Consider the following 15160-nt stretch of genomic DNA (forward strand, 5'->3'; position numbering starts at 1 on the left):
AGTTACTTTTTGTAATTTAATAAAATGTATTATTATTTCAAACACATAAAGCTATCCGTTTAAATAAGTTTTACTTTAAACCTAATTAGTCTTTTAGCTCTGAAGTTCTAACTCTGACAAAGTAATTTATAACTAGTCAAAATATAAATCCAAGCGTTTGTCAAAAATAAATTCTAGAGAAACAAATTCACTGGAATATATAATAATAACAAACTATACAGTATCCTTCATTTAGTATACTGACATATGTTTCTGTGTGTTAAACGAGTCAACACACTTAAACTGAGCTCTGTAAAAAAATAAATACTGTAAGAGAAGATTAGAAGCTAAAGTAGGTGTATACAAATAGTTAAATATACTGTCGAAAAATTGCTTTTTTCATGGTATTGAAAGTAATATTATTTAAATACTATTTATAGAGTTACAAATAAATTCGTTTTACATAAAATAAAACAAAAGCGAAATACCTTTGTGTAAAACTTAACGTAAGTACTAATAATTACTTTGTAAATAAAATTAAATTGTATGCAAAATTAAAAAAATATTTTACACATTTTAGCTTTAAATATATTTTGTTTAATGGTCGTATCAAAATAATTATAGAAATTTATATAATAGAATTAAAAATTATATTTAAAGTTTAACTATGTTGCCTTTTTCTGCTACTCAACTAGTTTAATTTGTGTGTTTATCCTTCATTATTAATAATTAGTAACTCAATTTAAAAAATCTTTAAAACCTTACATTGATCTTATCTTTTCTGATATTAACACCTAGTTTATTGGTTTATTGTAACTATATAGTTACGCTTTTCAAGTTGTTTAAGTTTATTTATAGTTAGTACACAAAATAATGTTCCTATTTGTAATATTTGTAACATTTTTAAAAAATATATTAGACAATAAAACATGGAAACAAGGAAATCCAAAACGTTTTTTCATTAGGCACCTTTTAATGAAATAAAAAAGTCATGGCCCTTTCGACAAGACTTCTACATTTAATACACCAAAGACCTTTTATTTCTTGCTCTTCATGATCGACTCCAAAATATCTAGTGTGAGGTTTAAAATATGGCAAATGACCCTTCTGCTGCATCTTGTCTTCAAAGTTCTATAATGGCTCGTAAAGAGACCATTTGACCCACTTTAGGAAGCCATGATGTTGACCAAGAACACCGACTTTTTTACAAACCCTAACTATAAGTAAATATTAGTATACATATATATTTTTTTTACAACTCTTTCAAGTTTGTATCTATAATAGACTGCAAAACTCTTATGAAAACGATAGAATATTTATTCAAACTAAAATACAATAAGTATTTACATATATTTTTACATTTCTAAGTGTAAACAACTGTTTAAAAAGTTTTCTGACTTTTTAAATATAAACGAAAATTCTGGTTTACTAATATTCACATGCAACTATTTAGTTAATATAAAAAATTCTAAAGGATTAATTCAAAGTTAAAAACAATAAATTGTAATATTTTTATTGAACCTAGTATATTTTAAACATACTGTAATATGTTTGTTTTCGTATTGTAAGTAAGATGCAACCTTTTTTATATTGTTGACTTAATTTTAAGGATTGTCTGATTATCAGTTTAAAGCAGTTTTTTTAATGCAGTGTTTTCAACAAAATTGCTTAAGCTTGTTATGCAGCAAGTGCAAGCTGGTATCACAGTAAATTGATAAGAAATTTTTTTTTTTTTTTCTGTAGTATTTATTTTTTGTAAACAGTAATATTTTACTTTTCGTGACTAAACCTAAAAATACCTTACTGTCTAGTTTTAAACCGACCCATTAAAATATCAATTTACGAAATTCTCTTGTTTTTCTGTCTGTTCTCTCATTTTACAGCAAAATCTCTCATTTTTACTTTTTCTTTTTTATCAAAATTGTTTAAAATGTTAAACAAGTTTTCATTTAGATTTTAGTTACTTAAAGTAGAAATCGCTTATAAAGTACGTTTTAAGACTGTATTCTAGTAATTATTTATAAATATTTATTTTCAATTTTTTTTATTATAACTTATGTTTATTGTTAAATTTATAATAGTCTTTTGTGGTTTTCAAATCTTTTGTTAAACTTAAAAAGCTCAAATCCTGACTAGTTTTAAAACAAACAATTTAATCGTTTAATATTTACTAATAAATACTATAGTAATACTAGATTAAAAAAATTACTTTCACTTCAGTATAAATATTTAATTTATGCAAATACGCTTTTTTTTTTTGTTTAATACTTAAAGTCAATTGTTAATTAAACACCCATTTTCTATGACTTTTAAAATATTAAGTATATTTTTATAGAATTTTCAGTTTTATAAGCATTGATGAATTATTTGAGAGAAACATTGCTTGCAGAAAGTATATATTAAAATTAATTGTAATCTAATAAAACTCCAATTAACTATATTTAAAAAAAATAAGTTTCAAAACATTTTAAATATTTCATATTTTAAAACGTTAAAACATTTTGTATTAAAAAAACCATAAGTTAATTTGTTACAATTTTATATTTTTAAAATTAATTGTATTTCTTGAGGTAGAGTTTTAAATTTTAAAATTAGTTTAGGCTAAGCGTTTACTTTAATCAAATCAACTTATCAATTCCATTTTCGAAAATCCAAGTTACAACATAAACAAGATGTTTTTTAATAATTTTAAAACCCAGTAAAGTAAAATTAGACAAGTTATAATATAATAGAAAATTAGTTTGTTGCAAAATTTTATACCTTTATCTACATCTCTGAATTGCTAAACACTTAGTATGTTTTTTGAGTGACAGAAAAACTTTGTGACGTCAAAGAACAAACAGCTATTTTTATTACTTAAAACAACCTGAAGGCGAATTTTTAATTGATTTGCTGACATTCAAAAAAAACATTAAAAAATTTATTTTTATAAAAAAATTGATTAATAACTAAGGCTGTATCTACTACTATCTATCCTACAATTAAATTTATTAATGTTGTTTAAATAAACAAAATACAAGGTAAACTAATAGTAACTTGTATTTTCAAAAGCAAAAATATACATAATTAAAATGATTTGTTTAAAATTTAAAGCAGCTTAAAATTATTTAAAGATCTTTATGACAGTTTTGAGTAGAAAACCAAAAAAATGTTATATTATCTGACATAAAGTTTGACAAATTAAAGTCTTACTATCGAGTCTTACCCAATTGATTCATGTAATTGAACATATTTGACATTAAACTTGTGTTCTGATTAAATTGCAAGATAAAAAAAACGTCAAACATCAAGTACTTCGAATGACGTACCCAGAAATTTTACGAAGGAAATGCTTAATTAAAGTCTATAAATTGATTTTAGTATTATAGACAGAAGTCTAATGATATTTTTGGGTTTAAGCTTACTATAAAACAAATGTTTTTACATACATATATTTTACATAAAAATAAAAACAGTTTCTTTATTGAAATACTAGAATTTTTTTGATGTTTAAAACTTTTATATGTTACATAAATTTTCAATAACATAGTTTGTTTAATTTTTGCCAGTATAACGTATAAACTAAATAATTTTAAAGTTTTAATTTTTTTTTATTCTTAAATTTACAACTTACAGTTTTGAATATTCAACTATTATATACTATTAAGTTAGAAATAGTTATAAGAATTTTAATTTGTCGTCAAATTTCAAATCAAGTTAAAACAGTTTAAGTGTATTAATTTAAAGTAGCTATTTATAAGGAAGTTTAAAACAAACTTTACGTGTTAATATGACAAAATATATTTCAAAAGTTATTAGAAGTAATAGTATTCTTTAATATGTTTAAATTTAAGTAGTGTAAAATTATACTTAGTAAAAATATATTGAAAATTAAAGATGTGTTGTAAACCTGATTTTGTTTCGATAAATACAACAAAAACTTTTTTATTATACATTAAAATATTTATAATACAAGTTATAAACTGGCCTAACAACGAAAATAATTATCGTGAAAACAAAGTCTGCTTTTGAAAACTATAACTTTAAACGATTCGAACTTTGTTTAGAAAATTATTCAAGTTTAATTATTTTTTTAACTACTTTGAATTATCAACTTTTAAACTTATACAAAATTATTTGAATGCCTGCTTTTGATATTTGTTTAATTAATTTTGACTTTGAAAATATATACTCAACCTCATTTTTAATAAAAAGTTGAACGTATTTTATATTATTTTCAGGTATATAAGAAAATGTACTACACTACACTACTGTAATGATAATATTATTTTAAAAATTTTAATTTGTATCCAGAACCAACAGAATCATGATTTGATTGACTTAGTAGATTACTAACATAATGTGGTTTTATAGCGTTTTGTAAAAAAACATTTAGAATAAAAGTTACAACAAACTTTTGTACGAAGTAAGAATGAAGAAAGACTTCAGTATTTTCATCTCTAAACCACTAAATTATTTCTCACGCATTACGCGCATTAAGCTGCGTAACTTTGATTTTTTCTGATATCAAAACATTTTAGTAGAAACCCGAAACGTAGTAAATTGTGTTGGTTCATAATGACCCATAAAATCGGAAGTAAATTCTTGCTTGTCTGGAAAGAACGGGATAGTTTTTGAAATTTTATGTAGCTCTTGTAATTGAATGAGCTAAATTTTTATTGCTAAATTTTGATTGAGAGACTTAAGTACATAATCAAGTAGAGGATGTTTTTAAATTTCTACACTTTAAACCATAGTAATAATACCTTCAATTTAATTCTAACAAAAAATAAATTAACTAGTGCTTCGGTTCAGGTTAGTGAGGTTTAAAAAGCATAATAGAATTAAGTTTGCATTAAGATAATATGTGTATGGCTGCATTATAGTGTTTACCGTTTTATATTTTCATTTAAAACAGTTAAAATTAATAAACCAGTTTAAAAAAATTTATTGAAGTTTATTTTATGTTAATATTTAGTTTATACCTTTAACTTATAAAACTTGATCAAAGTTTCAATTATGTTTAAAAAAATGATAGCAAATAGAAAAAAGTATGAAGCAGAATAAAACATGGGAATTTATTATGCTACATAAAACCAAGTAACCTAGTCTGTTTATAATGATATAAAACAACGTTTAAAAATTTTAACAGAGTTTAAACAAACATTTTTAATTCATTTTTCTCTATCTGTATAAAATTTTTGAGCTTAATACTTTTAAACACCGTTAGAAAAAAATATTTTATCAAGTAAAAGCAATTTAGTATATTTATGTAATACTCTGAACAAGCTTTCGTCATTATGATATAAACATCAAAATATATTATCATTGTATTGTTGAAAAATTTATGCTGATTTTTTATAACTTTGTATTTTTAGACATAAAAGTCGTGTTATCTAACATATATATAGCCAGCAGTTGTGTACACAAATAATCTGAACAAAAGTTACACCTGTAAAAATAATAAACTTTGAAATTGTTTTATTCAAAATTATAGAAAAAGTTTTGAACTTTGATATTTAGTAATTGCACATTTTAAAGTTTAAAAATGTTGAAGCATAATTAACAACTTACACTCCTTTTTAGTTTTTTAATTTATGTATAAATTTGAAAATTAAATATGGTATCATGCTAGTATAAGGTTTTATCTAATTCAACGAAAATTTTTCTTTAACTAATAGTTTGTGAAAAGACTTTTTCATTTTATTTATGCAACTAAAATTATATGACTGAATAAAAATATTTTTACATTGTTGTTAGACTCAACACTTACCAACTACAGTAACCTCTCGGATCTTTACGCACTCGTGACGTTACGCACTCTCGTTTAGTTACGCATTTCAGAATTCAATAAAAATTTTCATTTTTCTTAACATTGCACAAATTAGGTTTAATGTAAATTTTTGAATTTAAATATGTTTTTGAATGCTAATACACCTCTCTATATCTTTAGACTTTTAAAATTTATGTTCCTTGACTAATTGATAAACATTTAGTTATACCTCAGTATATCAGAAATTTTGTTAACAATAAGAGATTAAATCAAAATTCTGAAATAAACATGACTGTGTTTAGTAATAAAAGTATAATGAAATAATGAGAGTTTAAAACATTAAGAAATAATACAGCAGTCTTGCCATATATATTAATAAACACCATTTTGTAATTGTAAAGAAATGCTTAATAATAAATCGAATTTGCTAAGTAGAAAAGAATATAAATTTCACATACAAATAAAGATAAATATAACTTCTACTTATTATTAAAATAGTAAAATTATTTCTACTTGTATTATTATTTTATAGAAATTCAAATCCTTTTTTTTAAATATATGTATAGTTTTATCTGTTGTTTTCATATTGATAAATGAAGTAAACAAATAGTTAAAAGTGGGAAAGTGCCCAGTCTGCTTTGAACTAGAAGCAACATTAAAAAACAGCCATTATCGTGAGTATATTTGGTACCTCTCGTTTTTTTACGATCTCTCATATCTTTACGCACTTTTTCTGTGGACACAATTTGCGTAAATAAGCGAGAGGTTACTGTATTACTAATTTTATTACTTTTGACAGTATTGGATTTTATAAGTAAAATAATAAATGTTTATCCCTAAAGATTTATTCTTTTTAATATTAAAGCTGAAACTCATTTAAAATTTTTATGCTTATTAAAGTAAAATAAATTATTAATTTCAGAAAAAAATAAAATGAATAATATCAACGAACAACTTAATAAACACTCGATATCAATTTTAATTGGTTTTTTATTGCTTGTTCGTTCAACTGTGACCAATTATGATATCTCTAAGGAAGTTACATGACGTAACAATGCAGCTACGAAACGCCATCCGACTGGGAAATGTATTTTGTGTATTGCTTGTAATCTTTCGTTTTAAGTTGATTTAACATTGAAAATAAAAAATTCACTTAGTTGAAACCGAATTGATTTTGTGTAAACTTTTTGTATCAATAAGGCTATAATGCATATAAAAAAGTTTAATTTATGTTATATAAATGCTTAATAGGTTAAATCTAGATTTACTTAAATGACTCAAAAGTATTCCTTATATTAAAAGTTTTGGTGTAAATTTTATATCAAAGGCACATTGAACGTTATAAAAAATGTTGAATTTGTAAATTGCCATTTAATATTGGATTGATAATGGCTAAACATTTATTTTTTTCTAATTTTTAACAAGTTCAATATCCAAAATTAAAGGGATGGGGTATTTTGATTGTTTTAAAAATATGAGAGCTTTATTTCTTAGTAATTCTATATAACCTTCGAAACAATAAACGAGGTATGACCAATTTGAATACAGTTTTCAAAAGTCTTTGTAATACAAAAGTATAAATTTATATATAGCTTCACTACAATATATCCAAACAAGTGTGTAGGAGAATATTTGTAGGCATTTAGTATTTTAACCCTACTAAAATTGAAAAAACTTAAATAATTTCAGTTGGCCAAACCAAAACATTTTTAGGTATTGATTGTTGTAGAACACTTTTTTTAAAGAATAGTTATATTTACAGAGTCGAAAAGTTTAAATTTCTTTTTGAGACTAACACTACTGTTTTTCTTAAATTAATTGATTTCGTTAGGGAATTGCGGTATCAATAAAGATTATTGTTTGTGGTTTTAATAGTTCAAAATTATCAAAACTTATCAAACTAGTTTTCGATTAATTTTTTGCTTTCGGTATTTAAAGTTATATATTTTTGTTTCAGATATAAAAATTAATGCAATTACTTAGGAAATAAAACAAAACTAAAAGTGTAGTTTTGTTAACATTTAAGATAGAAATTAATGTATTTTTATTTACTATATTAAGCTTTTAAATTGTAGCATACTATTTTAAAGTTCTTTTTTTAAATATAAAATCGCAACAAACATAAATAAAGCAAAAATTTTTTTTTTTATGGTTTTCTAAATATTGTAGTCTTTTGAAAATAAAGGAACACTTGAAAAATGTATGTTACATGTTTATACCTGACATACCTAGATGACCTAATTCGTTTGATGTCGTAGTTTTATAACTAATTATGACGTCATAATTATGTTGATTGGCAACCAAAGGTGTTTGTTAAAAATACTTCTGTTACACGAATAAAAATGTTTTAGCGCTTATATTAAAGGCATTGCAACTTTAAATATAAAAAGCTATTAATAACTGCTATAACTATAATCCTCATATTACTATACTTAAATTTGAGTTTTTTTGTTGAACCTGTTTCTAACTGCTATAAAAATATTGTCTATAGGGTTTTATATTTTTCGTAGCAAGGACATTATAACTCAGTGTTTTTTTTTTATGCAGCTTAAAGTTTTATTTCGCTGAAGATTTAAAAATTTCATAAAATTTCCTTCTTGTAAAATCGATCAAACTTAAAGTTTTTTTACCGGAAATAATTATTTAACCTTTTTCTTATTCATAATACCCCTGGTCAAATATACAAAGCGAGAAAATGCCTTTAAAAGTAGTAAACTGTCACGAGCAAAACTGAGTTTAAGTCCGAATAATGAATCACAAGTGTGCAAATCCTAAAACAAACTCATTAGTTGTTGATTTAAGTTTTGGCTGCTAGATAGCAAAGTATGATGAAACTTATTTTGTTGGTTATTTGAAGGTTTTTTCAGATTTACCCTTTTTTATTTTTAATTTTTTATCGCACATTTTGTATAGTTGAATTATAAAAAATTTAGACTAGTGTAGACTCATTATTCTAGGTCAGGGGTCGGCAGGCAGTTGGTGCTCGCGGGCCAAATTTCAAGTTTTCAAAATCTTCGCGGGCCACAGTTTTAGTTTTAGTGATATTTGAATAATCTTTTGGCTTTTGTTTTGGTCACACCAGAGATAGTTTTACTTTTATTCACTTAATTACTTTAAATTACTTTTAGCTACACATAGAATGCCTATTTAATATACAAATATCTGTTGTAATAGATTTACATTGTTTAATATACTTAAGTCTTAATAAAATATGTACTTTATTAAATACTTAATAAGTTAAACTTAATAAAGTGCTTTTATTATTATACCTACAACCTAACTCACTATAAAAACCGAGCTTGAAAAACATTTATAGTCACTTTTATACGTTTTTTATATTATATTATGAACCACCTTTTCATATCAAAAAATGTTAACTTTAGAAAATATTTTTTGCATCTTAAATGGTTTGCACTCTTTAAAAACTTCTGTAATTAGTTAGTTAAAGAAAATTAGTACCTATTTATACTGTAGATAATCTGAATCAAATTTTTTAGCATAATTAAGGCTGGAATACTTTAATAAAATACCTTATTAGTAATTAATTAGTCTTTTAAACGGTTGCCACTTTAAAAGCAAAAATTTCTGAATTATATTAAAATTTGAAATAGCTAAAATCTTTCTGTTAATCAAGCTTAAATACATATCTAAAATATGATTACTATAAATAAGCACAGTAAGTAAATAGAAAAAAATTACAATAAGTAAACTACACTACAGTCATAAAAACTATTCTTAGAGTTCGAAGATTTACCCTGAGTTTTAAAAACATTTGTTGAACAGCTTTAACCTAGTCTAAATTAAAAAAAAATTAAAATTAGCCTGATTGTTTTTCAACCCTGTTAGAAATAAAATTCACATAATACAGAAATACCGAAGTTTTTTAAGAGTGAATTAATTATACAATTAAAAACTTATTGTAATTCAGTTTGAATAGACAATTAAGTTTTTAAACAGTTTAAACAAATGTATAAAAATATATCAAGCTATTAATGAATTAGAAAAACCTATTTTTTACAGAGCATTATAGCAATTCTTTATCTGCAATAAAAATATTGCATTTAAAAAGAGCAAATGTGAATTATAAGATGAGCTATAAGAATTATAATACGTTAGTTTGGAGTTATTGCGAGAAACGAAAAAAACAAAAACAAATCGTTTAAGTCAGATTCAACAACGCACATATTTATTTTCCGTAACTACAGGCTGATCAGAAATAACTGTTTAGGCAAATTATAAAGTAGCAAAAGTTATTACTAAAAAAAGATACCGTTTAGAGTTGAAAACTTATTTAAATAATTTGTGTTTTCGTTAGCAAAATATTTTTGTTTATTTCTTAAATATCAACAAGAAGTCGTGTTTAGGAAATGTCTGAAGATTATAAAGCCGCATAAACCAAATTAGGACGTAAATCAATCTGTCAAGATGCGAGAACTGATACAAAAGATATTGCTAATTTTAGAATTCTTATCACAGATGTTTTTACTAATTTTTACATTTTAGAATATTTTCTAGGTTTAGTTCCATTACAAAGCACAACAATAGGTAACGACATTTTAAAAGCAAAGGTACAATACAGCAATATAAAGTTTTTAAAATTACAACTTTTTGCTTCTATTTTTAGTATATAATTAAGTTAAGGGTAAAAAAACTGTGTTAAATAGTATAATTTAAAAGATACTGTTAAGATACTTTAAATGTGTTATTTAATAAAAATATTTGTATAGTAGATTTTATGTGTCAAATTGAACTTTCATCTCTTTACATGTAAAAATTGTTTAAAATTCCAGGTATTTTCGATATTTCTCAAATTCATGGTTTTTTCAGAGTTTTAAAGTATAAATTGTCAATTTCAAAGTTTTTTTGTCAACACTAATTGTTCACACTTATATGTATACAATTAGTATAAATAATTATTCAAATTATACCAGCTTAAAGACTTAAAACTTAAAAAATATTTTAATTCAAACCACCACTGTTTTTGAACGAAAAATACATCTTAATTTAATTTACCACTCTTTAAAGCAAAAAAGTCAATCCGAGTGACCTAGACTAGCCTGATATTTTAGAATACAAAAAAAATCAAGCCAAAAATAGAAAAATGATTAAATTGGCCTGAGATTTCAAATCTTCAAATAGTGATAGTCTGAGTGTGTGACAATTTTTATTTGTTTATTTGATCGAATTTGACTATTTTGATTAAAAATGTAAAAACTTAACAAATTACCGTTTCTCAATCAAATTTGTATTAAATAGGTAGTTCCAAAAAACAGCAATTGTTTATATTAGTATGCAACGCATAAAAATTAATTTATTTTGCCAAAAAACGTGGTTTGAAAAATCAAAAAGTATACCTAACAAAAACTTTTTCAATTTATGTCATATATATTCTTTTAAAAATGTCTGTACACACTTAGATATTACATGTAGAAACAATAATGTTAGAATATCATGCATAAACTAAATTTTATCTCGTTAAGTATTAAATAAAAAGTAGTTTAAAATATGAGCACCTTTGTTCATTGGTGTGCATAGGAATTAATTTAAAATGCAAAAAACTTCTAAAAAATAAAAAGTGTCAAAACCAAAACAAATTAACCTTATTTTTCTTCTTCTTATTATTTTTAATGTATTTATTATTTTTATTATTATTATTATTATTATTTTTGTGTTATTTAAAATGTTTTTGTATAAACTATAATATAAAATTTTTAAAAAAAATATATGTAATATAAACTTAAGTATAAAAAACGTGTAAAAAAAAACTGTAAAAAATTACATTTTAGTTCTTTACTATGCATTACTTTTGTACAAAACGGAAAACATTTGAATGTAGTTTTTACCAATTAGGTATTATATATCTTACTTGTTCAGAGGACTTTTTACACTCCTCTTTCAGAAAATAGTTTGCTGTTGTAAGAAGAAAGTTATTATAAAATTGAGAAAAAAAACCTGGTAGAAAGCTAACCTGTCTTTTTCACATTTTTAAGATAAATCATTAAAGTCATTTAAATGTTTTAAAATGTTTTACAGGAACTTAAAACTAAATTTATCAGACAGATTTGACTTAAAATAAATTTTTGCTCAGCGGGCCACATTTACATGCTCGCGGGCCGCAAAATTTTCTTTCGCGGGCCGCATTCCATTCAAAAAAATAACGTGCTCGCGGGCCGCAGACTTAGCCTTCGCGGGCCGCATTTGGCCCGCGGGCCGCAGTTTGCCGACCCCTGTTCTAGGTAGTTCAAAGCTAGAATTAGTAGTAAACTCATATAACACCACGCTGTTAAAATAGTTTATTATTTTTTTCTGTTTCTCAAAAGTAAGTTTATAAGTTTAGTCATATTATGTGCAGTTTAATTAGTGATATATAATATAGATCAGTAGTCGTCAATGCTTTATTAAGTCGTTAAGGTTTATTTTGGGGTACACGAAAATTTAAGGGTACACACAACTCATTTAGGGGTGCACAAAATTTTAGACTCAAAAAAAAAATCCAGTTTTTATTATAGTATTTATCAAGTTTAAGCGACATAAAATATTAAATAAAACATATTAAGAGTACTGTACTGGGAATTTTTAAGTGATTGTGGAGATGTGTTCAATTAATAAGTATGTTAGGCAAAGCCATATAATAATAATATCATTGTAAAAACGAGGTAAACCAAATAGAAAGGTCCATTAAAAACAAGATCAAATGATAAATTCTAGTTTTAGTTGTTTGCATGTAAATATAAACTGAGTTATTACTCTTAAGGAGAAATGCATTAGTAAAAATGTTTACGTAGTGACACCACTAGCGGCACTTATTAAATTAAATCTTAGGGTGCATCGATTTTATTTTTTGCATTTTGGTGTACAGAGACTTAGATTAGCTTGACGACCACTGATATAGATACATGTCATTTTATAACGATAATACTTCTTTTTCCTTAGAGGTACTCAAACAACAAAGTCTTTAAGTGCTTCACTAACCTTCTATTTTTTTTTAGCTGTTAATAAAAAGAAAATAATTTTATTTTCATTAATTTTCCTATATAAAATACTTAAACCAGTTTACAGTACAACATCTGCTTTAACTAGTTTATTTATTTAAAAAGTAACTTTCTCTCATTGTATAGGTACAATACCTGTCACTTATTTACGTGTTTATAGGAAACTTTTATTCAAACCCTAATTTGTCATGACGTAATAAACTAATTATGACAGTGTAATTGCTCTAATTGTAAGTAAAATTAATTTATTACCTCTTTGTTCCCACATAAAACTTCATATTAAATATTATGTAAGTTATATTGAAAACAAATGATGTTAACTTAGTTTAGTTTATTTTTAACAATTTTAATTTTATTACTTAGTCTTTATTTTATTTATAAAAGCTTTAATTAACGCAGATAAGAATGCTTTACATAATAAAATATAAAAGTTTTTTTCTTAAATTACCCCCTTAAAAAAAACGTTTTTTAATCTTAATGACAATATTTCGCTGCCTTTTGAAGTTTTTTAAACTTTTTGTAGCATGTCAAAACACTAAAACTATGAAGTTATTAAAGGAAATAAGTTTATTTACATTTTCTTAAAAATAGAAATGTATTTGTGTTTTAAGTATTTTTTACGATTTTTCTTTTATTCTGTTTGCTTTAAAAACAAGAATTTTCTAAGATGCCTTATTCATTAATAGTTATTATACTTTGTTAACTTAAGTTTACAACAAAAACACAGTTATTAAGATAAGCATACTTTATACTAATCCAGTTTAAATATAGTAAAAAATATAGTTAGTATTTTGTTAATGGTAAGTATCGTTACTTACAAAATAATAAAAATTAATAATTAATGTTTAAACTGCTTCATAATTTGATTATGTTTGGAAAAATTAAAACTTTAATCAATTGAATTCTTTTTAGTTAAACTTTACGTGATAGGTATTTTAAAGTAAATGTAAAAATGGTTCTCGGTGTTGTTTTTCAATTGTGGTAACAATACTCATTATAGTTAAAACTGTAATTGAAAATTGTAAAAAATTATTTTTATTGTAGTTTTACAAAACTATTTTTCTAAAAGTTGATTTAAAAAAAATCTTCTATAAAAATCTTGTTTACTTTAATTATTTGAACTTTAATTTTTTACGTTTCAATGATTTCAATTTCCATGCTTGTTATGGTTTGGAACAGTTTTTAATAAAAGAAAGTAAGTTTAAATATTTGGAATGTTGGTTGTAAACAATTATCAAGTTATAGTTTAGTATGTTTTTTTTTATATTTTACTGCAAAGGAAACAAAATACGAATGAACTTTACGTTTCAACAGTTTTACGTACATAAATGTTTTTTTTGGTTTTGAAACAATTTTTACTTAGTTCGTTGATTCAACGTCGCGTAATTTTACGTTTGAATTATCTTGGTTAATGCTTGAACAATTTTTTTGAAAACATAATCGGGAATATTAAGCAACTTTTTTCTTTAGTCAAAGACCACCGAATTATTTAGTTATACTATATCATTATTTTTTTTACAAGAATCACTTATTAAACTTAAACTTTCATTAAGATCTAACTAAATATACCAAAGAATAAATTGAAAAATTATGAAAAAATAAAATAACTTACTATGTTTATCTTAGGTTTTTACACTGAATATAGCTACCATTTATCTAAATTAATTGCCTTTCTAATTTTCTTTTTTAAATACCCACTTGGCATTAAATTAAAAAAAATCTCTCCTTTTAAAGATGTCGCCACATTATCAGTTAATAGTTCATGTAATTTTTCAAAAGTATAGTTAATTGCCCTAGTAGCCAATAAAAGCGATACTGTTAGCTTCGAGAAAACCTACATCAAAGTTTTTAGTTTTTAAACAAATTGTACATTTAAAGAGTTATTAGTTTTACAAAATAGTCAAAATTATTTTTATCAAGATGTAAAAAAATATTGTATTACTTGAGAATCTAAACCAGGGGTCGGCAAACTACGGCCTGCGGGTCAAATACAACCCTCTAAGCCATAATCTGGGGCCCACGAGGTACATTCCAATTGAAAATGTAGTTTTTTAAAATACACACTTAAGATAAGTTTTTGTGGTAAAAGCTTACAATTAGTCTCCTTGAAATTTTATTTTTTAATTTCTTTTTGTTTATTTAATCTGATTTATGTTTTAAAGTAGTTTTTTATATTGATTATAAGTAATAATTTAAATTAACTGCAGTAACGTTGTACAATTACTTATAAAAGCTTCCAGCACCTTCTCTGAATGTTTGTTTTTTAATTACTAAAATAAATACTAACGTTTAAAGCCATTTTAAATTTTATTCTTGTGAATTTTCTTAATAACAAAAAAAATATTAAGTACAGAAACCTTTTATTAAAAAAATGATTTCAGTTTTAATATCACTAACTTTTTTTTCTTATGGCAACTAATAGTTTGATGACATTACA

The sequence above is a fragment of the Thalia democratica genome, chromosome 3 (assembly GCF_965202585.1).
Source record: "Thalia democratica chromosome 3, ktThaDemo2.hap1.1, whole genome shotgun sequence".
NCBI lineage: Eukaryota > Metazoa > Chordata > Thaliacea > Salpida > Salpidae > Thalia > Thalia democratica.